Source organism: Tenrec ecaudatus, chromosome 12 (assembly GCF_050624435.1).
Source record: "Tenrec ecaudatus isolate mTenEca1 chromosome 12, mTenEca1.hap1, whole genome shotgun sequence".
Lineage (NCBI taxonomy): Eukaryota > Metazoa > Chordata > Mammalia > Afrosoricida > Tenrecidae > Tenrec > Tenrec ecaudatus.
Window position 1 is genome coordinate 129,510,000 of NC_134541.1, and position 26,932 is coordinate 129,536,931.

General features: G+C 49.4%; 1 protein-coding gene across 2 annotated transcripts in view; it reads right to left on the bottom strand.

Annotated features, from left to right (window-relative positions):
* The window catches only part of COL26A1 (collagen type XXVI alpha 1 chain), a 175,085-nt gene that overhangs the window by 110,525 nt on the left and 37,628 nt on the right, over positions 1–26,932 (bottom strand). The gene's annotated exons all lie outside the window — the stretch shown is intronic.

Consider the following 26,932-nt stretch of genomic DNA (forward strand, 5'->3'; position numbering starts at 1 on the left):
AACATCTCCATCCCTTGGCCCCCAAGCCTTGGCATCTGTTCAGTATCTCAGTCATCAGTTTCACCAGCGATCAGACTCCATCCCTTCCCACTGGGAAGCCCTGCTCCGGTGAGGAAGACAGGCCGGTGGGAATGTAGGATAAGGGTCCAGCCTGAGGTGGATGTGGAGAGCAATGGGACAGGAGGGCCCCCACTCAGGCAGTTCCTTAGAAAGGCCAACCTGCTGAGGATGGAAAGATAACAGTTTGCTGACCCAAAGGGAGGGCGCTCCGAGAGCGAACAGCTTCAGCAAGGAAAGGGACAGATTGAGCAAAGGGGCGGAGGCCAAAGAGGCTGACACTGCTATTGGGCACGGCTGGAAGGCTGGAGAAAAGGGAGGAGCCAGAGGGGAAAGGTGCATTACCTGCCAGGTTGGAAGAGGTTTTGTTTTTTCTTGAAGTCAGCGAGGATCCACTGAGAGATTCCGAGCAGGAGAGTGACTCAGATGGAGCCCACTGGCCACCGTGCTTAGGACAGAGATTGGCCAAGAGAGAGGCAGGCAGGGAGGCCTGTTAGGGACCAGGGATCCAGAGAAGAATTGGGGAGGCCTGAGTTTGGGCAGGGACAGAGCAGGAATGGGGCCATGTGCAAACCAGGTAAGTGGACCAAGAGGACGAAGGTAGGCTGTGTGCCCACCTCCCCTTCCCTCTCAAGTCCATTCTGACTCACAGTGACCCCACAGGACAGGGCAGCAGCCCAACAGGTAACCACGACACCCCCAGGGCTCCTTCCCTGGAAAAGAGCATCTCAAGAGCCCCTACCAATATTAGAAACCGAGACGTCATGGGGTGGAAACTCGGGGACACCTGAGAGGCAGAAAGCAGATGGGACTTGCTGGCAGGAGGAAGGAAGGGCACAGCACACAAGGGAGAGACGGGGGCAATGGCGGGATCCGCTTGGGGGCCATGGGTGTGTGGCAAATCAGGGATGAGAGGGATCCAGGGGTGATTACCACATGATTGGTGGGGGATCCGCAAGACAGGTGGGACTCGGCCCCTGATCCCAATTGGTGTTAAGAAGCACACTTTGGGCTCACCAGTCCTGAGAGGGTGGTTTAGGGGGTGTCTGGCCAGAAAGTGGGCCAAAGCTGGTGGAATGGGGACTCTCCCAAGGCCAGAGACTGAATCCTCGCACACGCCTTCCCACATCCCACCAGCCCTCCAAGAGGCAAAGGTGCGGAAAACAAAGGAGAGCAATACCTCAATGCCAAGAATTTCAGATGAGTTGAGGGGAATAAGAAGTCCACCCCATGACAAGCCAGAGCTCACTGCTTTCATATAGCTTCTGGCTCACAGCGACCCCGCAGGGCAGGGCAGAGCCGCCCCTGTGGGCTGCCTCGGCTGTGACTCTTGATGGGAGTAGACAGCCTCGTCTTCCTCCCACTAGTGAAGGACGGGTGCAGGTGCAATAAATCACACCTCAGGATGAAGACAGTTTTTAAAGCATAATTAATGCTCGGAAATAAGGGAATATGAAGTTCTGAATAGATAAGAGAATCTTTCATGTAATGAAAAAGATTTTAATTATATTTCTTGGAAACAAAAAGTATGACTGCAAAACTAAAAAGCTCAACAGATGGGCTGAAAACCAGAATGAACACAACTGAAGACAAACGTGTGTATCAGCAAATGTGGTGAAGAAAGCTGATGGAGCCCGGCTATCAAAAGATATAGCATCTGGGGTCTTAAAAACTTGAAGGCAAACAAGCGGCCATCTAACTCAGAAGTAACAAACCCCACATAGAGGAAGCACACAAGACTGTATGATCATGAGGTGTCAATGGGATCAGGTATCAGGCATCAAGGACTCAGAACAAAAACTCATATCATTGTGAATGACGGGATGTGTGGAGTGGAGATCCAAAGCCCAACTGTAGGCAACTGGATATCTCCTTACGGAAGGGTCACGGGGAGGAGACAAGTCGGTCAGGGTGTAGTATAGCAACGATGAAACATACAACTTTCTTCTAGTTCTTTAATGCTTCCTCCCCGCCTCCCCGACTATCAGGATCCCAACTCTACCTTATAAATCCGGCTAGACCAGAGCATGTACATGGGTACAGATAAGTGCTGGAAACACAGGGAATCCAGGACAGATGAACCCTCAGGACCAATATTGAGAGTAGCCATATGAGGAGAGGAAGGGGAAGGTGGGGGAGAAAGGGGGAAATGATCAGAATGATCTATATATAACCCCCTCCCAGGGGGGTGGACAACAGAAAAGTGGGTGAAGGGAGACATCGGTCAGTGTAAGACATGAAAAAATAATAATAATTTATAAATTATCAAGGGTTCATGAGGGAGGGAGGTGGGGAAGGGAGGAAAGGAAAAAAACTGAGAAGCTGATACCAAGGGATTAAGTAGAAAGAAAATGTTTTGAGAATGATGACAACAAATGTTCTTGACACAACGGGTGGATGGATGATGAATAGATGGTGATAAGAGTTGGATGAGCCCCCAATAAAATGATTTAAAAAACAAACAAGAAAGGGAGTGAGCTCAAGAGCTGGAAATCCAAGCCATCAGCTCTCCCACGAGGCATCACAAGAGAGTAAAGAGATGGAAAATACTCATAAAACAATGAAGGACCTAGAGGCCTGACTGCAAAATCTCAACATACATTTATTAGTCATTTTACCAGGGGGAATCTGAGCGAATAAAGAGAAGCAAATACTTAACCCTCTCATGACCCACGGGACACATAGTGCCCACTTACAGTCTCTGGAGTTTTAGTAGGAAGTTGTCCTCACATTTTCATGTGTGCTGCCATCTGGTGGCATAATGGTTACTCATTGGGCTGCTAACTGCAAGGTCAGCAGTTCAAAAAACACCAGCTGCTTGGTGGGAGAAAGACTCGGCTGTCTACTCCTGTAAAGAGTGACAGTGTTGGAAACCCATGAGGGAAGTTCTACCCTATCCTATAGGGTCGCTATAAGTCAGTATAGACTCACTGGCACTGAGGTGGGGTGGGGGAGTTGCCATTTGGTGGAGCATGTGTAACTAGGTGCCTGTGAAGAAACGGGGCCCCTCGCTCAACCTCAGTGTCCAAGACCCCTCTGGACAGATGCATCCCATTAATTGTATCAAAATCTATATTAGTTCATATCCTTTCATTCAAAATTCTGTCCCTTGCTGAACACACATGGGTCAGCAGAAAATAATTCAATCTTGAAGGAGTTAAATAAATAATAAAGATATTTTCCAGGATCTGAAAAATTAGCTCTTCATTTGAAAGGATCCGTTAGTGCTAAGCACAGTGTGTGGAAACAGAAGAAAAAGTGCTACAAGATGCAAAAATATTTAAAAAGAAAAAAGATCACAAGTAAATAACATTACATTTCTTATTAGCAGCATCAGGAGCTCTGGTAGTCCAATGGCTAGTTGTCTGACTGCTAATCAAATACACCCATGGGTAAAAGACATGTGGTCTGCTTTTGTGAAGATTAGAGTCAAGGTAACCCCAATGGGGCAGGTCTACCCTACAGAGTTGCCACGAGTTGGGACGGACTTGATGGCAATAGGTGTCAGGTCTGATTAGCCACGTCAGATTCAAGGATATGATGACACAATGGCTTCAAAATTCAGAGGGTGAGTCTACTCCCAGTCCATCTGTCCTTCAGAATCAAAGGCCAAATGAAGATATTTTCAAATGCACAAGAATTTTAAAAGAACAAGTAAAGGATGTATTCCATCAAAAATAAAAAAAAGGATCTAGAAGACAGATAGCACACAGGAGAAGCCGTCAGGAGCAAAGAAACAAGCTTCGACAACAGCCTGGGACTAATAAACGGGAGCTGTTACTAAAGGCCTCTAGAAGAGAGAACGTGTTTTGAAAATGGTGACGGCAACATCTGTACATCTGTTCACTTGATATCATTGACTTATGGATAGACCCAATACAATGCTCTATTTAAAAAAAAATAACTGCAGCCCAGATCTAAAATACTGGGTGATTTCACTGTGGAATGAGGCTCCACAGGGAAGGGCCGGTGGTAGAGCGACCTACACCAAAACCTTGCTGCCATCGAGTTGATATCCACTCGGAGTGACCCTGTACAGGGGACAGAGGGAGCTCAAGTAGCTGAGCTGCTGATCTCATGGAAGGAAAGGATGCAGTAGCAGATTAAAGTTAGGTGTAATGGAAAAATATACTATCTTAGGTAGGTTTGGATTTAGGAAATAAAAAAACACAACCAAAGTCTAGGAGGAAGGCACGACCTGATAAACCAGGAAAATAAAAAGTAGACCAGATCATGCGACCAACCCAACACACAGCTGGAAAAGTGAGAAAGGGACACAGGGACACACAGTGATTCATAGCGCTGGGAACGGGAGGAAGAACGGGATGGACGAAGAGGACACACACATTGGTGAAACAGATGGCTGAGAAAAGTGAATCGACAAAATCTAACACGGCTGCTGAGCATTAAAATAAGTACAAAGTATGTGTGCTCTGCCATCAAAGCTTCTCACAATCTTGACAACTGAAAAGCTTCCTAAGAAAATACTAACTTCCACTATCGGCGGGTCAAAAATATGAATCGTCAATGCCATAGAAGAAAATAATCCAGAAGTAAAAGGCTGACAGTAGGTCTAGCTCAAAACCGGGTTCTGCCAACAATGAGAAACCTAAAAAGAAAATTAGGAAAACGACATTCTTTCATGGTACACTCCAAGAGAATAAAAGATCTAGGAATAAATATATCCAGAGATGTGAAAGATTTCTGTAAAGAAAGTCTTAGAGTACGCCGGAAGGACACTAACCCTCTGCCATCAAGTCAATCCTGACTCACAGCAGCCCCGGAGCACACAGCCTCATCTTTCTTCTACAGAGCAGGTCGTGTACTTAAACTGCCAACCCACAGCACCACCAGGGCTCCTTGAACAAGACTGGGGATGACTCCAATGGAGTAGAATGATGCTCCATGCTCCTGGGTTGGAAGACTTAAGAGAGTCAAGATGTCAAAACTACGCAAAACAGTCTGCAGATCCTGATCACAATTCCAAAAGCATTCTCTGCAGAAATGGGGGGTGGGGGGGGGGGAGAAGGAATCTTTTATGTTCTATGGAAAGCCAGAGATCGAGAGAGGCAAAGACATCTCAAAGCAGAACAAAGTAGTTCACATTTCCTGACTTCCAGACAAAATTTACTGCTGCCCTACTAAAACAGCCAGGTACCCACTTAACAACAGACAACAACACCGACCAACGGGATGAAATTGGATAGCCCAGAAATAGGGCCAAACATCAATGCTCAGTAGATCTTCAAAGAGGGAGCCAAATCCATTCAAAGAGGAAAGAACAGTCTCTTCAACCACTGGTGCTGGCAAAACTGGATTGCCACATGCACACACAAAAAAACAAAAAACAGACAAGAAAACCAGTGTGTTATATGCAACTCATATTGAAGTTTGCTTTTAATCTTCATTATTAAGTGCCTGGAGGCCCTCTGTTTCCGTTGTCACGATTGTACCATCTGCATCTTGCATGCTGTCGATGTAAACTGGCTGGCGTCACCCAAACTGAAGTATCATGATTAATTAGCTTGCTACCTAACATGGAGTTAATGAGGGCTGGCGTGCTTCTTCCATGTGGGGTTTGTTGCTTCTGAGCTAGATGGCCGGAGAAAGAGACGGAGAGATTAAACCTCTTTACCCGTCATGACAGCTCAAACCAGAAGTTAAGCTGGGCAAAGAGTCCAGCCCTCCTGCCCAGGGGACCAGCAGGGCCTCCACCTTCCCAGTCTAGCCTGGAGCTCCTGTGTCAGCCAGAGACGCAGGAGAACCAGGTCAGTCACCTGGCCTCTTCCTTCATCTCTGCCACAGATCATCAGAGACACCTTGAACACGCCACGTGTGCTTCCCCAAAACAAAATGTAATCATCTTCGGGATGAACTTCTGTCCTTATTCAAGGGCAAATGCTTTGCCCCAAGAGCTGCCCCAGCATCTGGAACAAATAAGAGTATGTTCAGTGCACCACCCCCTGCCGCCCACACTGGTCAAGCTTTCCTATAGGGAAATGAGCTGTGAATTGGAAAACATTTTCAAATGCCTCAAAGCAGCATCTCAAGACATTTGATCTTTTAATGGGCTCTAAATGGCCTCCAAAAAATCCAAGTCTGGCCAACAACAATGAAGAAGGCCAGCCGGGACAAGAGAGAAGGCTTGGTGCCTTTTCAGATGCAATTCAAAACTCCATTTCTCACCCAATCACACGTGGTTCTGGGAATTCCTGGTGTCAGGGTTCCTCTCCGTTCGCCTGGCCTCTCTCCTAGCGTCTCTATGTCCTGAGCATTTATTTAGCTTCTCTAGCAAGTGGCACCTCACCACCACTAACGTCACCCCTGGGTACTCCTGACCTTGCTGGGTGTGCAGTGATGGGTGAACACTGCTCTGCGGGCCACAGGATAACTTAAGGCACATCCCTTCGACAAGGTGGCAGACCTTGGTCACGGCAGGGCTGGCCTATGCTAGTCTGAGAAGAGAATGCTCTGAGCAGCCTTGGTCAAGATGGGGAGAATAGACATGATCTTTGGACGTTATCTCAGCCATGCTTCCACATCACAGACCACGATGGCAAACTCACTCCAAGGAAAGGTCAGGGGGCAAGGATCCACACTCCTGCAGAATCCCTGTGCTTGGGAGAAGAGGCCCATGCCACCTGTCAGGAAAAGAAGCCCCCTAGAAGCTGAGTAGGCCTCCATCCCAGGTTCGGAGGCCTGGTCCCAGGGTTGTTTTTGCCACATCGATGTCTTTAAGGCATGGCCCAGTAGTGAAATAGTTAATGTGGAGTCTTTCCACATTAACTACCCGCTTTAAAAAATCGTGTCACTCAGCCAGAGGGGCCTTCAAGACAACCCTGGCCCGTGCACCAGAGAACAACTATCCCAAACCACCTTTGATGTTGCCTGACACCCAGGGAAGATACCATTGAGGCCAGCCCTTCGTCCCCAAGCCAGGCCCTGGCAGCACCCCCAAATCTCAGGCTTGGCTGCAGCCCCTCAAGATCAGGTTCCTCCCTGCCCCAAGGATACCAGTCTCACATCAGAGCTTTGCTTTGGAGCTCGGCCTCCGACTGATCGTGGTCTCCTTCCTCCCTCTCCGTGGCCTGAGCTCTGTGTCTGACCGTGCATCCCAGCCAAATGCTGAGTCACCTCAGCACGTTCTCTTAAACTCCACTGGATCTGCCCGCTTTCCTGGACACTGGTCAACCGTCCGCACGGCCCACGGGGCACCTCAACACACACGATGCCGAGGGCTCTCGTATGTAACCCCTCGATTCCCACCCCCAAGTCACCCCTCCCCTGTGTTCCTGCTCCCTTTCCCAGCAAGCCCCAGACTCTGCCTTCTCCCTCCCTTCCCACAGCCGACTCACTGTCCACCCAGGTAATTCTACTTCCCAGCACCCTTCCATCTGTCTCCCTTCCCCTGCCCCCCTCTTCTCCCATCACCCTGATTTGGGCATTGCCATCTTTCATCACACAGTCTCGGCTCCTCCTGGTCCCCCAGCCTCTTGTTCTGCCTCCTACCCATCTCTCTTCCACGTGTGGCCCAAGCGTACTTCCTAAAACACACATTGGGTCATGTTGCCGCCCCTCTTGAGACCCTTCTGTGTTAGTCTGGGTAGACCAGAGAAACAAATCCATGGACACACACGTGTGTATAAAAAAGAGATTTATATACAAGAGCAATTGAACATCGAGAAGATATCCCAGCCCAGTCCAGATCAAGTCCGTAAGTCTGATATTAGCCCATATGTCCAATACCAATCTATAAAGTCCTCTTCAGACTCATGAAACACAGGCAATGACGCCGAATGTAGACGATCACAGGCCAGTGGGTAGAAAGTCTTTGGATCCAGTGGCAGTGGAAACCTCTCAGCGCTGGCAGGGGTCTCTGCATCAGGGTGGGTGCATGTGTCTTGTCAGCTGCTGTGTCTCCCAGGGTGTGGCAGAGAGTCTCCCCTGCCTCCAAGGAGGAAATCCCAGCTTTCCCAGAATTCTCAGGAGAAGGTCATGCCCACACAGAGGCCTCGATGGCTATGATCTGATTGACAGGCTAGACTCCACCCCTACATTCTTAACCCTGAAATTGACAAATGATTAAATAACTACCATACCTTCCTTAACAGCCCGGCACACACGGGGTTAATGCCAAGCTCCCCACCCTCGTCCCTTGTGCCCTTCCCACCACCTTCCACCTTAACCATTCCGCTGCCACGCTCCGATTTCGCTCAATCTGTTCTTTCTGCCTGGAATGCTATGCCACGCTCCTTCATTTCAGCAGGCCTCAACCTTCCTAATGCCGTGACCCTTAAATACAGTTGCTCATGTTATGGTGACCCCCCCCCAACCATAATATAATTCCCGTTGCTACTTCATCACTGTCATTTTGCTGCAGTTATGAATTGGCCAACCCCTGTGAAAGGGTCATTCGACCCCCCAAAGGGGTCGCGACCCACAGGTTGAGAACCGCTGCTTTATTTGGCCAAGTCTCCGTTTAGCCTGTCTCCTCCTAGAAGCCTGCCCAGAACCGTTAATCTGAACGAGGGAGCCACCTAAGGTCTACAGGCCTGGTGAATGCTTCTCTCTGCCTTTCTATGAAAGGATTTCCAAGAACGGTCGGACTGGGACAGGTATCCGTAAAGATGTGGCGACCCAATCCCAGTCCTCTGATCGATATCCGTTCATATCCACTCACTCCAGGGCCTGCTATATGTCAGCCCTGGACCCCTATCTGGGTGGCTCCCATCACTGTTATCACTTACCTCTGGGCTGGGTGTCTAGTTTCTGGCCCGTCCCACTCGCCCCAAATTGTTTCCATTTCCTTGCCCACCTCCTACCCAAATCGGAAAGAGCGTGATTCCAGGTTTGCCTGCCAGCTGGCTTCACGAGGCACACCGCAGGAGAAGCAAGGGTGCAGCGCAGAGGCCGTGTGGACAAGCCACCTGGATGTGCCAGAAGCCACCAGCCATGAAATAAGGCCTACAGTCTCCTGGCTATTCCAAGAGAGATTCAGAGCCCAGTCTGATGGCCTCCTGCCCACGCAGCGCCCGGCCATAAAGAGAGCCTCTCCTTCTCAGAACCCAGGCCCACTTGTGACCACTAACGTTTCCCTAAAGCTTTAGGGTTGCTGAAGCATCTTCATATGTCTCCGTCCATCTTCTCAAGAGTTCCGGTCACTCATCGCGGGGATGTAACCATGGAAGTAGCTGATATGTGAATGTTATATCAAGAAAACAGTTACCATGGGTGAAGGAAAAAGAGCTGTTGCTCACGGGGCAGTGAAAGCGATACAATCGTTTGGCAATTTGAGAGACTATGAGTGAGGGGGTGGAGTCTAGTCTGTCAACTGGGTCACAGCCAATGAGGCCTCTGTGTGGGCATGGCCTTCTCCTGAGGATTCTGGGAACTCCTGGATTTCCCCCTTGGAGGCGGAGACACTTTTCTCTCTCTGCCACTCCCTGGGAGACATTGCAGCTGACAAGACACATGGAACTATGTTAATGCCCTGAGCTGGAGAAGCCACGTGGAGACCCCTGCCAGCGCTGAGATGCTTCCACCACCACTGGATCCACAAGACTTCCCACTACCGGCCTGTGATCTTCCTGCATTCGGCACCATCACAAGTGTTGCGTGAGTCTGCAGAGGACATTATAGATTGGTATCAGACATATAGGCTAATATTGGACTTATGGACCTGATCTGGACTGGGCTGGGACGTTTTCTCAATTTTCCATTGCTCTTGCATATAAAGCTCTTTCTCACACACAGAGGCGTGTCTCTGGATTTGTTTCTCTCGTCCGGGAGTCAGCAGTATGTGTCATGGCCTCCAGAAAGCAAGAGCAACCCCAGGCTGCCTTGATCGCAGGGCAGCATCCAGACCAAGCCTGCTTCCCACCACACCAGGGCGGCCATGAGCTGGTGGACGTGGGCTTCGCCACCTTGATCCTTTACCTGAGGCGCCTTTTCTCCCAGATGCTAGCGAAGCCGTCAGTCCATACCCTTCTGCGGGCAGTCCCATTAGGCACCGCCTCTGTTGCCCAGAGCTGCCTCATCTGAGGTCATGCTCTTGCTGGGCTGGACCATATCCAGAGGTGGACAGATGTGGATTCATCAGGAGAGCCATTCTAGCCGCAGGGCTCCCTGTGGGGTGGGCAGAGTAGGGGAGCCTGCTGCTGGGCCTGCCTGGTAACTTGATTTCTTCAGTCCCAACCCTCTCACGGTTGTCAATCCCACTAAATGACCTCCACGTGAGAGTCCTCCTTAGCCCACGTTCAGGGGCCTGCCCTGCGAGGCCACACCATTGTGTCTGCCACCAAGCCCCAACCAGGAAAGGAGAAGAGCTGGTCATCTCCACGGCAACGCGGTGCACCGGGGAGACAGCTACAGCCGCTGTCTTCAGCCTGAGCTTCCTAGTACCTGCTGAACACACACAGCTGGGTTGTTCCAGAGAACGGAAAATGATCTGTCCACAGTTTAGCAAGCTAGATGCTCCAATTCAAGGCACCTGGGCTCGCCGTCTGTAACCCTGGCATTCCTTGGAGATTCTTACCTGGCATCTCTCTCCACCTCCTACCCACCAGTTTGGGTTTGGTTGTCTCCGTCTATGCTGCTCCTTATAACTCAGAAGCCCACTTGTTAGAATTCCAACATACGTCTATCTGGGGGAAACAGATCTAGGACATCCTCAGCGCACAAGATGACCAAGCTGGGAGGAAGGAGGAGGACCCGGAGAGCCGTGAGCTTGATGGGAAGTGTGCCGGTCATAAGCCCAAGGCTGAGTGAAGTGGAGGGGGGACTCACAGTCTGTGGGGTCCCTGTTCCATTCAGATTCAAATACATCCTCTCTAGCAGTGGTAGGAAAGACAGTTTGGCATGGCCCATGGCCCTTCAGACAGGGTGAGAAGAATTGGCTAAGAATCATGCTGGAAGAATAGATTTCAGAGGTGAAGGTCCAACTCCCTTTGCTGAGATCAGTAGGGGTCATGAAGAGACCTGCGTCAGGCTTGCATACCATGCTACAGAGTGTCTGAACATTAAGGCCACCGAGAGACAGGTTTTGCTTAGGGTAAAGGAGGCATCTGCTTCCAGGAAGAGCTAGACAGGCTGCACACAGCTCCCATGGTTGCAGAGAGAGTCCAGTCCTGCACGCATGTGAGCAGAGCATCACTGGGTGGGTTGGGGTTGAACATAGATGCTAGTCCAGAAGGAGCTTATAGACTCACCTGACTGGAAAAACAAAACAAAAACCCAGCTCACTGCCATCAAGTCGAATCAGATTCATAGTGACCCCATTGGGGCAGAATAGAATGGTCCCTACAGGTGTCTGAAGCTGTAATCTTGATAGGAGCAGAAAGCCTTATCTTCCTCCTACAGAGGGGCCGGTGGATTGGAATGGCTGATGTAGGGATTAGCAGCCTGGGTTAGTCTGGGGAGACTAGAGAAGCAAACCCTGGGAGACTCATATGTGTATAAGAAAGAAGTTTATATACGAGAGCAATTGAATATTAAGAAAGCATCTTAGCCCAGCCGAGATCAAGTCCATAAGTCCGATATTAGCCCATATGTCCTATACCAATCTATAAATTCCTCTTTAGGCTCACACAACACGTGCAAGGGTGCCCAGTATCGGAAGATCACAGGCCAGTGGGTGGGAAGTCTTGTGGGTCCAGTGGCGGTGGAAGCATCTCAGCGCTGGCAGGGGTCTCCATGTGGCTCGCTCAGCTCTGAAACTCTTACTGCCTCAGGGTAGCTTCATGTGGCTTCTCCTTAGACATGTCTCTCAGGGAGTGAGCCGAGAGAGAGAGAGAGAGAGAGAGAGAGAAAGAGAGAGAGAGAGAGAGAGAGAGTGTCTCGCCTGCCTCCAAGGAGGAAATCCAGGGGTTCCCAGAATCTTCAGGGGAAGGCCATGCCCACACAGAAGCCTCATTGGCTGTGACCTAATTAACAGCCTGGACTCCACCCCTTCACGCTTTATCCTCTCAAGCCCCAAGTTGACACCAGATGATGTAACTGCCACACAGCCCAACGCCTAACTCACGATACCCTCGGTACTCCTTCCCCTGAAAGAGTCTAGATGAAAACTCGGGAAGTTTACAAACAGGAGGAGACTGGCTCGCAGCAGGACTTCAAGCAGGGCACGGCGTCGAGGCCACAGGGCAGAGGCCAGGACCTGTCTGAGCCAGTGGACTTGCCCCATGCAGGACTCCAGGCTCCGGGCTGCAGCCAGCGGCAGCTTTCCGAAGACACTCCTCTCCATCATTCGTGTGCCATTGAGGCAAATACGTTCCAAACTGGACCAACCCCAGGGCCTGTCACAACCCCACCCCTACCCCCAACAAAGTAAGGGTTTCTCTTATCTGCCTAAGCAAGTATGCCACCATAGCTTCGTTTCTGTAAGGAGGACTGAGTGGCTGCTGTACTGACTTAATCAGTTTCCAAGGTGTGCGCACACACACACGCACACACACACATGAAAAGTATAGGAGTATTTGCAGAAGCAGATAGATTTTTCCCAAGTTTCTGTACCATGATGTTTTATCTCCAACTGGCCACTTCAATGTAACAACAATAAGAAGGGATTGAAGTAAACTTTAAAAACAAAAAAGCCAAAAAAAACAAAACAAAAAAAAAAGCCCTCACTGCCATGAAGTTGATGCTGACTCATAGTAACCCTATAAGACAGGGTCAAACTGCCCCCGTGAGCTTTTGAGACTGTAACGCTTTGTGGGAGTAGAAAGCCTCATCATTGTCTGGTGGAGCCAGCTGGTGGTTTCAAACTGCTGACCTTGAGGTTAGCAGCCTAACACGTAACCATTATGCCACTAGGGCTCCGGTAAACTCAAGGTAACTGATTTTTAGAGGGAAACAGCACTCATCTGAAATCCCCGGGCAGCTGGCCTGATCTTTATGGGAAAACCCTACAGTGACGACACAGGGGCCTTGGTCCAGCGCTGAGGCCAGGAAGGGGACCCGGGCCAGTAGATTCACCTCCACAGGAGATGGACTCGGGCCAGGGAGTGCAGCTGGGCTCCCCCTACTTCATTGTCTGTGTCAGCCTCTAGCGCCTTCCACTGTGGGGATTCCAGAGGCCCTGCCAGCTGCCAGAAGGTTGGAGAAAGCCCTAGGAGCGATCCCTCACTCCCAGCACAGTGGCCAGGGAGGGCGGATGGGGCCACTTATGGATTGGATTTCCCATCCAGATGGAGCAGCCGAGGGAGTTCGTATCTGATTTGGCTGAGCCAAGCGTGTGATTGGAAAATGATTCCCCAGCTACTCGGATGAGTGCAACAAATGCCAGAGCTGGCAAGGCATGGTAAGATGGTGCCAAATGCCTTCCAGAGAGGCAACGTCCCTGTACTCCTTGGGGAAGGACCCGTGTGAGAGATGCCCTGGCTGTGCAGAACCCTCGGCCAGAACTGGAGCGAACCAACAGGCGCCCTGAAAGTCGGCGCTGTGTTCTAGAAATGACTGTGTTCTAGAAATGACTACAGTCATCAGCATCCACTGGGGACCAGGATGTGACTCCTGCAGAAATCAGCGTCTCCTGTGTGTCACAGACCAGGACAGGACCCAACCGTCCTTGGTCGTCTTCCTCAAAAAGACCGCCTCTCTTTGATAGATGAATGCTTCCCCCAACCAAAAGAAAAGCATGTGCTTAGTAACATAGGTGTGAGCATCTTCTTTACTTGCCATCCCACGTAGAGCATGCTCGGAGCTACGCCGATCTCAAAGCCTCATTCTCTCCTAGTTTCATTCCCTGCGAGGAAGGGGGAGACAGCAGACGGACCCAGTGTCTCTGTCCAAGCCAGGCCCCAGGAAACTCACCCTTGGTCTGGTCAGGTGTAGAGGAAAGCCACCTGGTACAAAGCAGGTGACCCAGGCCAGAGGCTGTCCGGATGGAAGCACTGTGTCCTGAGTCGTTTCTGATCCTCCATTGTAACCTGTTGCTGCCCGAATACACCCCATGATCATGAGTATCGTCTGTGTGGTCGTTACAATAAATGATCAAACCCAGCAGAGAAGTAGAGTGCTGAGGAGGGAGGTTGGAGTCAAAATATGATGAAGAAGGAAGATGAGACTTTCGTGGGAAGGGACCACGGGTGTTAGAACTGGTACAAAGGTTGGACGGTGGAGGCATGTCTGACCTCTGCCTGACAGGAACCAGCCTTGAGCTATTAGCCTCCGCCGCGTCTTGTGAAGCTAGAAGAGGCCCGATGTCGCGATCACACCATTTTTACAATGGTGAACAAGGCACCCTTCCTCTTCGATCTGTCATTCCCAGCATAGTGGACCCAAAAGGAACCCCGGTGGTGTAGTGGGTTACAAGGTGGGCTGATAACTGCAAGGTCAGCAGTTCAAAACCACCAGATGCTCCATGAGAGAAAGATGAGGCTTTCTACTTCTGTAAAGATTTACAGTTGAGGGAGGGTGGGATGGAAAGGAGGAACCGATTATAAGGATCTACATATAACCTCTTCCCTGGGGGATGGACAACAGAAAAGTGGGTAAAGGGAGACATCGGACAGTGTAAGATATGACAAAATAATAATAATTCATAAATTATCAAGGGTTCATGAGGAAGGGGGGAGCAGTGGGGGAGGGAAAAAAAACAAGGAGCTGATACCAAGGGCCCAAGCAGAAAGCAAATGTTTTGAGAATGATGATGGCAGCAAATGTAACAATGTGCTTGACACAATGGATGTATGTATGGATTGTGATAACAGTTGCATGAGGCCCCAATAAAATGATTTTAAAAATATATTTACAGTCCTAGAAATCTGTGGGAGGTGGGGTGGGGGTGGAGGAGGTAGCATGGAATTCGATTCTGTCCTATAGAGTCACTATCAGTTGGAATTGACTTGATGGTGGTGGATTTGTTTGGTTTGCTTGTTTGTTTGTTTTAGCATTGTAGACCCTATGATCATCTAATTCAAAATAGCCAATACCTGTCCATTTCCCGCCACCTGTCTGTAACTTTGTCGCACTGTGATGGCTTGTGTGTTGTTGTGATGCCAGAGGCGTGCGGGGATACTCCAGTGTGATGTCACTTATGTCTCAAATTCCATCGCAGTCACCAAGGTGAGCAGGTTTCGGCAGAGCTTCCAGACTACATAGAAGGAACACGCTGCCCAATTCTGAGGCACTCGGCACTGAAGAGCTCGTGTAGCAATGGAACATTGTCAGACAGATGTCAGAAGATGACACCCTCCGGTTGGAAAGCACCAAAATTCGACCAGGGAAGAGCTGCCTTCTCAAAGCAGAGTCGACCATAATCGCTAACGTGCCTGGAGTAGAGCTCTCCGGACCTTTGCTTGCTGATGAGGCATGATGCAAATGACAAGAAGCAGCTCTGAACATCTATTAATGACTGGAATGTGGGATGTACCAAGTATGAATGTGGGAAAATTGAAAGTCATCAAAAAGGAAATGGAAAGCATAAAGATCAATATCCTAGGCATATGTGAGCTGAAATGGACTTGTATCGGCCGTTTTGAATCAGATGATTGTATGGTGGACTTCGACTGCAATGGCAACTTCAAGAGGGATGGCGTGCCATTCATCATCAGAGAGGAGATTTCAAGGTCTATCTTGGGGGACAATGCTGGCTTTAACAGGACAATATCCAAACATATACAAAGAAATCCATTTTACTTTATTTAAATTTACACACTGATCACTAAAGTTAGCGATGAAGAAACCGAAGAGTCCCAACTTCTGCAGTCTGTAATTGATCAAGCACGCTATTAAGCTGCATTGATAATTATTGGCGATCGAAATATGAAAGCTGGAAACAAAGAAGTAGTTGAAAATATGGCCTTGGTGATAGAAATTAAAACTGGAAATTGCATGATAGAATTTTGCAAGACAAATGACTTCCTCATTGTAATTTCCTTTCTTTGGCAACATAAGCAGCAACTATCGATGTGAACTTCATCACACAGAATACACAAGAATCAAACTGCCTATATGTGTGGGAAGAGATGGAGAAACTCAATATCAGCACTAAGATGAAATCAGAGGGCAACTGTCCAACAGACCGCCAACTGCCCATATGTATGTTCGGGATGAAATTCAAGAAAATTAAAACAAGTTTAGGAGAGTCAAAATATGATCGTGTGTGTGTGTGTGTGTCCCACCTGCATTTCTCAAGAACACACGACTCATTATAGACATTAATGACAGAACATGTGACAAGTTGTGGAATGACATCAAGAGCATCAGACATGAGAAAAGCAAAAGGTTACTTGAAAGATAGGAAAGAAAAGATCCTAGTGAATGACAAGAGATGTTTCCAGATTTTCTCTTGAGCATAGGGCAGCAGCTAAAGCCAGTGGAAGAAATAAAGAAGAGAGAGCTGCACAGAAAATTGCAACGGTAACTAGAAAGACAAAGTAAAGTATTACAGGCACATGCACATAGAGCTGGAGTTAGAAAACCAAAAAGAAGGGGGATAAAGGGGAACTGAGATCAAGAAGGAAGAAAATGCTTTGAAACCCATCATGATAGCAATTGTACAATACTGCTTGATGTGGTTGAACTATGGAACGTTATATCTTAAGAGCTCCCCCAAAATTGCTAAAAAACGATTGAAAGACAGGGAAAAAGAGTAAAAGAAAAAGAAAATCAAAAAGAAAGAGCACACTCAGCATAAATCAAGCTGAAAGAACTGAAGAAAAATTCAAGCACTGAGTTGCAATACTCAAAGACTCCATGGGCACCATGTTGGGCGACGCAAGAAATATCAAAAAGAAGATGAAAGGAGTCACTGTACCAAAAAGAATTGATCAACATTTAACCATTTCGAGAGATCGCATATGATAGAGAATCAATGGTACTGAATGAAGATGCCCAAGCTGTACTGAAGGCATTCATGCAAAACAAGGTTCTAAGTATTGGCAACAAACCAACTGAAAGCTTTCAACACGCTGACAAAGTAATAGAAGCATTTCCTCATCTATGTCAAAACCATTGGAAGACAGTTACCTGCCCAACTAACTCTAAGAGAGCCATAGTTGAACCCATTTCAAAGAAAGGTAACCCATCCGAATGTCGTAATTATCTGACAATATCCCTAATGTCAGATGCAGGTAAAGCTCTGCTGAGCAACAGTTGCCACCGTACATCAACAGGGAGCTGCGACAGAAATTCACGCTGTATTCAGAAAAGGACAAATGAAGGTAGCTTCAGAGAGGACGCGGAGTGAGGAATGTCATTGCTGATGGCAGACACATCCTAGCTGGAAGCAGAGAACACCAGAAAGATGTTTACTTACGTTTCATTGACTATACAAAAACATTAGACTGCGTGGACCATAACAGGCTATGGATAACATAGAAGAAATATGAATGCCAGACTGCTTTATTGAGCTCAAGCAGACCTAGACCTAGAACAAAAGGCAGTTGTTTCAACAGAACAAGGGCATGCTAAGTGGTTTCAGGTGTGCGTTAGGTGCTCTACTGTCCCCATGTCTATTCACTATGCAGGCTAGGCAAATAACTGTGACGCTGAACTATCTGAAGAAGGATGTAGCATCAGCTTGGAAACCAAACTCTGAGCACACTGCCATTGAGCCGATTCTGACTCATAGCGATCCTCTAGGACAAGACCCAACCTGCTTGCTGAAAGGCCAGGAGGACTTGAAGCACTTGCTGATGAAGCTCGAGGACCGAAGCCTTCAGTAGAGATTACAACTCAATGTAAAGAAAGCAAGATAAGGTTGAAGTTGTCAAGGATTGCATCTTCCTCGGATCAATGCTCAGGGAAGCAGCAGTCGAAATCAAAAGACGAGTGTGCCCCTCACTCACAGACACTCCTTGCTGTGCACGTGAAACCTAGACACTGAGGGAGGAAGGCCAAAGAAGGATCAATCGATGCACTTGAATTACAGGGCTGGCGAAGAGTCTCGAAGGCACTGTCAGAAGAACAAGCACAATTGTCTTGGAAGAAGTACAATCAGGACGCGCCTTAGAAGCAAGGAAGGCAAAGTTTAGGACATATGATAATGAGAGGCCAGTCCCTGGAAAAGGGCCTCGCGGTTGGTGAAGTAGAGGGCTGGGGGAAGAGGAAGATCTTCAACGAGATGATTGACACAGTGCCTGGCGACAATGGGCTGAAGCCTACCAACCATTAAGAGGATGGCAGGAGAAGGCAGTGTCACATGGTGCGGAATACGCAGTCACTGTGAGTCAGAACCGACTCGACAGCGCCCAGCAACCACAGTGCATTTCAGCTCACCAAAATCTAGGACACTGATATTCAAGCACTGCATTTCATTTTTGATCTTGTCCAGCTTTCCTTGATTCGTGCTTCATACACTCCAAGTTACGATTATTAATGAATGCCTCCAGGTGTTTCTTCTCATGCCGAATCGTCCTGTTCGCAGAGGTGGGTGTGAACAAAAACATGCCCTGGAAAGTCAAGATTGTGTGACGACATTTATTGAAGCCTAGGGACCTGCTCGAGGAAGCATCAGTCAAGGGAGGACACGACACGTCGCATCGGGTAAACCTGCTGCAGAAGGCCTCGGCAAAGTGCTGAAAATCAAGGATGTTACTTTGAGGACTAAGATTCGCTCGGCCCAAGTTATGGTATTTTCTATCGCTTCATATGCAGGTGAAAGTTGGATTCTGAACAAAGAAGGCCAGAGAAAAATGAATACATTTGAAGAATGCTAGTGAAGAATCTTGAAAGTACCGTGAACTGTCAAAAGAACAAGCCAATCTGCCTTGGAAGAAGTGCAGCCAGAAGGCTCCTGAGAAGTAAGGCTGGTGCAACGTTGTCTCGCGTATTTTGGACGTGTTGTCAGGAGAGATCAGTCTCTGAACAAGGACATGGTGCTTGGTAGAGAGGATGGGGCAACCGATGTACAAATGTGCTTGACACAATGGATGTATATATGGATTGTGATAAGACTTATACGAGCTCCCAGTAAAATGATTTATTTTTTAAAAAGAGCATGTAACAATGATAATGACAGATGCAAAGGGATATAGGGAATACAGGGGTGGAAGTGGGGAGATATGGAAAAAAGGGATTGGAGGAGTAACTAATGAAGACGGGAGCGGATTGTGATGACATAAATCGCCTTAAAGGCAATTTAACCTTCAGGAGGGTAATGCTCTAAAATTGATGTGGGGGGATTTTACAATTCTCCGTGTATGATCGAGTGATTGAAATACTGAAGTATATGATATGTAAATTACTTGCCAATAAAAAAACTATTGGGAAAAAAAGAAAGTATGGGGCCAGTGAAAAAGAGGACGACCCTCGACACAATGGATTGACACCACGGCTGCAAGGATGGGCTCAAACATCCCGATTGCGTGGCAGTGTCTGGTTCCGCCGTCCACAGGGTCACTGAGAACCAGAACCAGAACCAACGCGAGGGCACCCAGTAACAGCAGAGACCTTCAGAAGAATCTATGGGAAGGTATGTCCTAGGCCACCATGTCTCCCTGAGCTTGTAAATTAAAGGATCGTGTATAGGGATATGATCTTAGTCAAGATTCTTGTTTGGGCAGTTGGTGCAGTCTTATGAATTCTTTCGTAGGGTCCCTCAGTGGGTGCACATGCAAGGTTCGGCCAGGGCGGGGGCGGGGCGTTGAAAATCCAAAATGGGGTGTGTAGTGGAGGCGTCCGGGATCGTTCGCATGGGAACAATTTCTTTATTCTCAGTTCAAATCCCAGATGAGTGCTGGAACTGCGATTTTCAGTCACTCGTGTCCTTGCTGTGCATGTCTCTGAAACCAGAGGAACCCTGCCTTTCGGGAGAAGGAAGTTTACAATCTGGAAAACAACTAAGGTTGAGGTTTCATAGGTTTTTGTGAGTTGTTTATACAGTGTCACGTGCTGGCCTGCTCCTGGGACTCCTCTGCCAGGCTGTCCTTGAGGCCCTCTTTCTGTAACCTCCGGTTTCTCCACAGATTGCTTGCTTCTTTGGGTAACTTAATCTTACAGCCACGATTTCCAGTCTCTGTTCTGTGTTCAGCCCCTGTCCTCCGCTTGCTATCTCCAACAGCTCCACATCAGCAAATGGAAACCCCGGAAGCGGTAACTCCATGTACGTCCTTAAGGCAGGCTCTCGGTTGAGGGGGCAGCTCATCCCTGATCGTATTTCGAACGCTTTCCAACTGAGGAGTCTGTTGGCCGTCATTCTGCCAGACAGTGTTCCCGGGCAATTCGCAAGGTTTTCACTGGCCAATGTTTTCAATGTTCCAAAGCAATCACCAGGATCTCCTTCTCGATCCTGTTCCGTCTTAGTCAGCCTGGGCGCTCCACAGGCTGACCTGCTGGTATCTGAAATACCAGCGGCATATCCTCCGTCATCACAGCTACACAAGCTACGGTACAACAAACGGACAAACCGAGGTGAATGGTTTCCTAAGACATCTGAAACCATCGCACTGGAAGGAGTCTGGGAAAGACCATCTTACTCCACCTCCTTTCCCAGAGAAGGAAGGGGCCCTAGGGGCACAGGAAGCTGGGGGGCAGAGTTGAGAGGAAAGTTGGGCTCCTGGTTTTAATTTCCTGCCATTGTCCTGCTGTCCACCCGTCCATCTGTCTGTCTGAGGGGAGCTTCGTTCCCAGCGTTCACTTGAGGGGGGAAAATACTGATAAGAATCTGAGGAATGGGTGGAATTTGACATTTGATCTCCATGTAGGGGCGTCCTACAAGCACAGCTCAGGACCCTCGGTCTTGGTGAACAGAACACTGCTGGGTCTGAGTCATTTCCAGAACAAGCCCAGCGGGTGACCTGTACTCACGCATGCTCGCACGTGTGCGCGTGCGCACACACACACACGCGCACAGGTACTAGCAGCTGTCTTTGTATCTTTGAGGAATTCCTTGGGTTTCCTTACAGAGAGCTGGCCCTGGAGAATTTGAAACAACTCTGGACCAGGGGGAAGGAACATAGCTTTGCGAAGAATCTTCATGGTTTGGAGTTCACCTTCTCATCCTGGTAGACCCTTCCTCTCGGACCTGCCTTGTCTTCCGACCTCTTGGAGGTGGCCCTTGACCAGAGAACTACTGGCCAATGGTTTGCAAACCACCCAACCCCCGGTGGGTCAGGAAGGACACCGAGGACCACCACTGGCTCCTGTGGCAGCAAGTGAGTTCTTTGCCACCTCGGTGGCTGGAAAGAGATCCGCTTCCGTGGAGGGAAGGAGATGCAGCTTCAGGGCTAGAGATGTGACCTGGGGCTGAGCCCTTTACCTCTCCGGGCCTCGATCTCCCCCTTGGTAGCTGATGGAGAGGAAAAGGCAGTGTTGCAGGACGGACCCAGGGGCCCGTGAGAGAGGTCTTTGAGCTCACTTCCACCCAGGCCTTACTCGGAAGGCTGGCCATTGGTGACTCAGGCTGGCAGAGGACACAGCCTCTTGGCTCCTCCAGTCCATTGGAGACAAGATGATGCTGTGCTTTGTTTGGGGCTCAGGGGTCAAGGAAAGCCTTAGTCCTGACACAGGGCAGGGAAGCGAGCGCAGAGACATCTAGATGAGAGATGGAGGTGAGGGGGGCTGCTGTGTATGACTGAGTGGGCTAGAGCTCAGAGGAGCTCCTGCAGACAGGAGCTTTACGCTATTTTACACAGATATCACCGGGGAGACCAGGAATCATGGGCTACACCTCACCCTCAGAACTACATTCCCCAGAATCCCTTGCATCTGATGGCATCTAGTGAGACTGGAGTATCTTGGACTGAAGTCCCCAGCACTCCTTGGGAAGCCTTCAAAGTCCCAAGCACATGTGTGTGCTGAGGGAAGAAGTCATTTTCCTAACCACCCTAGATATGGCTCTCCCTCCTACGAGCCTCCAATAAAATTCTCCAGGACCGCCTCTCTGTTGAACCAGAGTAATTCTTTTTCTTGGTCAAAGACAAGAAGCTAATGCCATTAACGGATGTGAACCTAATTCCAGTACCATCCCGACCCCCTCTCCAGATAGGTAGCTCGGAGATGCCCCCCCCCCCCCACCGTACCCGGGTCTGCAAAACGGTCCCTGCACCAGGGACTTAATGAAAACTTGCAGCCATGCAAAGTCACTGGGTGTGGGTGCACCACCCAGATGAGGGTGCAAGTGGCCATCGGTCAAAATGATCTCAGGTCCCCTCACAAGGCAGACACCTTGAGTTCCGATCTCTCTAGCCCCGGCCCAGGTCTAATGTCGGGTGAACCTTAGGGAGTGGTTGTTAGGTGAACAAATGAGCAAGAAAGAAGGAGTTGTGGACGAAGTGTGGGCAGAGGCCCAAAGTGTCTAAGAGAAACGTCCCAGGTCTCTGATGGCCCTTCTCCCGAGTGCCCCTTCAGCCCTGGACCATTGCCACTCCAGCATGCTGGGTGGTGGTCTCTCTACCCTAGCCTAAAGGAAGCTTTCTTGAGGCTTTCCAATGGGGAACGATGAGGTTATCTGCTCCTTATACCCAAGGAGGCAGTTCTAATCTGTCCTGTTGCATCCGGGAGAGAGTTCAAGCTTGGTGCCAACTTTGCTGAATCAGATTTCTCAGTGGATCGGTAGCTTCAAATTAGTAAGCCCCAAGATGTCATCTCCTCAAGGGTCTAGTCGGCTTCCAATGTGGTGGTGGGCGGGTGGAAGCTTGCTTAATTTCTGCTGGGTCTGGGTCCTGCCTCCGACACCTGGCTTATCCATTTCTGGTTCTTTGAACTTGAGCCAGCAGCCTGTTGCATTGCCTGCCCCTCCTGGGAGTTATCAGCAGCCACATACCTGACCCGCTGGCCTTGGGATCATTCGCCCCTGCAGCCACCAGTCTGTGGTCTTCCTGCAGATCTTGACTTTATCAGCCCATCTCTGAAACTGTGTGAGTCAGGAGAAGCCTCCAGGTTAACATCTGACCCATGGACTTCTTAGAACTTGCCCACTTCTACAGCGGTGTGAGTGCTTCTCTGGATAGAAACCTTCCTCTACACATACAGATATAAGCCTCGCTGGGTTTCCTTCTTGAGACAATCCAGCCTACGACGGTCACAATGGGCTGGAATCTACTTGGTGGCCATGGGATGCTGCGCTCTGGCCTAGGTCTTTGACACACAGTTGTCTGCCAGGAATGCTCACTCCCCACCTCTTTTATCTCCTGCTCCAAGGACCTCCTCTTTGAAGTCCTTGTTGTCCCCTGTGACTTCTCCCCCCTCCCCCCGCCTCCACCCAACACACACACCATTTAGTCCCCACCCCCCTTCCCCTGGCACTCACAGCCACTCCAAACACCTTATTTCTCTCCGAGGCTCCCAAGAGCAAAATGTACTGTCTGTGATTGCCTGCCCATGCCTGGCAGCGAGTGGAGGAAACCAAGGCCTCGGATTGGATGAGAGAGGCGAGGTTGCCCAGAGAATTAAATGCATACAGCTGTGCTTGGGGAGGAGCAACTTTCGGATTCTTACATCTGACTTCTAGCATATTTTACCATCAGCTTATTGCCCGGGAATGCATCTTTGAAATTGTAATGAAAGCCAATTAGAAATAGGAGCCTGTAGACAAATGTTTTCTTTACCCACACTTGGGGACTTTTGAGAATGACCGCTGCAGAATGCGATGCGCAGATGTGTTTGAGACAGAGAGGTCTAACCAGCAGGGCATAGAGGGAGGAGCCAGCCTTTTCCCTGGCTCTTACCTGGTTGGCTAGTCACCCCGCCGGGGCACAGGGAACAGGTATTAGAGATGGGCTATAGCCTGGTCCCTCCTCACTCCACTGTCCCCACCTGTAAAGTAAGTGTGATGGGACTCGTTGCTGTACGACCTTGGACAAGTGATGGAACCTCTCTGTGCCTCGTTCCCCGGGAGGGATGTTGTGAGGGTTAATCGATGAAAGCGTCGGATACATTCTCAGGAAGTGGAAGGTAGTTTTCCTACAACTACTATTTCTAATTCACACAATGTAGCTAGGAGCCCTGGTGGCGTAGTGGTTACGAGTTGGGCTGTGATCTGCAAGGTCAGCAGGTCGAAACCACCAGCCTCTCCACGGGAGAAAGGCGAGATTTTTCTACTCCCGTAAAGAGCTACAGTCTTGGAAACCCACAGGGGCGGTTGTGCCCTGTCCCCCTGTGGGGTCGCTATGACTCAGGATCTGCTCACTCGATGGCAGTGAGTTTGGTTTGGGTTTGGGAGGTGTGTTAGTCCAGGTAGACTAGAGAAAGAAATTCATAAACACGCACATGCGTATAAGAGAGAGTTTTATGTAAAGGGTAGATGTACATTAAGAAAGCATCCCAACCCAGTCCAGTCCAAGCCCATAATTCCAATATTAGTCCATATGTCCAATAACTGATCTACAAAGTCTTCTTCAGACTCATGAAACACATGTAATGATGCTGAATGCAGGAAGATCACAGACGAGTGGGTGGGAAGTCTTTTGGACCCAGTGGTGTTGTAAGCATCCCAGCACTGGCAGGGGTCGCCACATGACTTCTCTAGTACCCAGGGCTGCGTCAGGGTAGATCCATGTGGCTTCTCCTCAGGGATATCTCACAGGGAATCAGCCTTGTCAGTAGTGAGTCTCGAAGGGTTGAGAGAAAGGTGTCTTCCACCTCCGAGGAGGAAAATGCCAGAGTTCCAGAATTCTCAGAAGACCATGCCCACACAAAGGCCTCATGGTTATATCTCGATTGACAGGCCAGACTCTACCCCTGCACTCCTAATCCTCTCAAATTGACACCAAATTATGTAACAACCACAGGAGGGCTGCAGCTATGAACTGGGTAGAATGGCAGACGTGAATGTCCATTGGATCCTGCTAACACTGCACAACACACACCTTGCCATCTCTAATCTCCAAGAACAACTTCACCCCTGATGAGTGCTACAGAGTCAGGCCCACACCCTGTGCTGGGGCAGGGGGGCATGCTCTACTCTCTCTAACACTTTGGGGAGCATCCCTGACCCAGCTTCCTGAGGGCTGAGTCGGCCTCTTCTCCCACATCAGGGAGTTGAGTCTGAGCAGATGGTTACCCAAGTACTCTGTAATGAGGAAGGACCTAACAGGAGCCAAGTGCATGCTTCTCCCCTGCAGAGTCCCTCTGAGAGGGACACATGCTGCAGCGGGGACAAGGACGGGACTTAGGGAACATGCTTCCTAAGGCTCCAAGTGGGACCGGGAGCAGAGGATCTTCCATGGGAGCCCTCGGACCTGGGACCCGCACACAGGAAAGGTGGGTGCTGCACTGCTTGTGAGGAAGGGATGTCCTCTGACACACAGGGAAGTTGCTTCAAACCTGTGCAGCCCGTGGGGGCCTGCTGGCTTCCACAAAGTGATGGACAGTCAAAATTCCATCCCCAAACATTGCAGACTTGGGGGCTGGGCTGCCTTTCCCACTCACTGGCCTGTGATCTTCCTGCATTCAGCGCTGCTGCATGTGTTTTGTGAGTCTGAAGAAGACTTTGCAGCCCAACTTCTGGGAAAACCCCAGAAGTCTGTATGTCTGTCCTCAATGGGGAAGCCACTAGGCTCTGGATGAGGGGACCAGGGTCTCATCTCCCTGTGGGTTCCCGCCTTTCTAGATTTCCTTACTTGAAATGATGGCTTTGAGCTAGCTCTCTGTTGCTCGTATTCAGTGACGGACTACTCACTGAACAAAACAGGAAGCGGCTCTAATGTCCTTCAAGAGGAGAACGAACCAGCAAAGTGCCAAATTCATTTTCTGAACAATGGAATACTACACAGCAATAAAAAGAACTAAGGATAAAAAAACCCAACACACACACACTCACTTCTGACTCACGGAGACCCTACAGGACAGGGTGGGAGAAGACAGCTTCATCTTTCCTCTGCAGGGAGGCTAGTGGTTTTGAACTGCTCACCTCTCAGTTCACAGCCCAACACATAGCCCACTATGCCAGCCGGGCTTCTCAAACTGAGGACAGTTACAACAAACATAAGCAAACTTCACAGATGTAGCTGTTGAACAGAACGGGCACTGTAGTCCATTAAGTTCAAGAGCAGGCAACGCTGTTTGAGGGTCTGGAAACCAGGAGAGTGGTGACTCTGGGACATGCAGGAGCCTCTGGACGCCAGACTGCTGGCTCTCTGGAGCTGAACTGCGGTCGCTGTGTGTGCTCATCAGTAGGAATTCATCAAGGTGTGTGCTTAAGATTGTACACTTGATAAAAAAACCCAAAAGATTGTACACTTGATTGTATTTAAGTTTTACTTCCAACCCAATGGGTTAAGAAAACACTTCACTTCCATTGAGTCGATGCCGACTTACACTGACCGTATAGGACACAGTAGAACTGCCCCTGAAGGTTTTCAAGACTGGAACTCTTTAAGAGAGTAGAAAGCCCTGTTTTTCTCCCAAGGAGTAGCTGGTGGTTTCGAACTGCTGACCTTACAGTTAGTAGCTCATCTCACAATCACTCTGCCACCAAGGCTCCTTTAAGAAAAAAAAAAAAAAGAACAACTCAGGACAGATCAATCCGAAGGCATTTGTTCCATGTGCAGCCTGAGACAGTCATGGAGTGGACAGAGCTGAGAAGGAGACCTGTGGCCTGGGAGAGGACCAACACAAAGAACCACAGGGACCAGATCAGGTGAGGATGGAGGCGCTGGAGGAGCCAGGTCAAGGGGAGGGACAAGAAGGTCAGCTCCACCAACACCACCTGACAGCCCACTTCTCAGAATCATGTGGCCCCTCCCTCACCTACCTGCTTTTCCTGACATCCTGTCTGCCTAGCAGCACCCCATCCCGGACTCCAGCTGGGGCAGGGTGCTCCATCACTAGACAAACTGTCCTCCCAAGGGCTCAGCCAGACCTCTTCCTTCGTCCCCACAGACCCAGACACCTCTACCTCCCAATCCCAGAAGTCCAAAGGAACATCCACCAACTGCCGCTAGCACCTCCCAGCTCACCGGGCTGTGTCCCCTCTCTCCTGCTCACAGTGCCA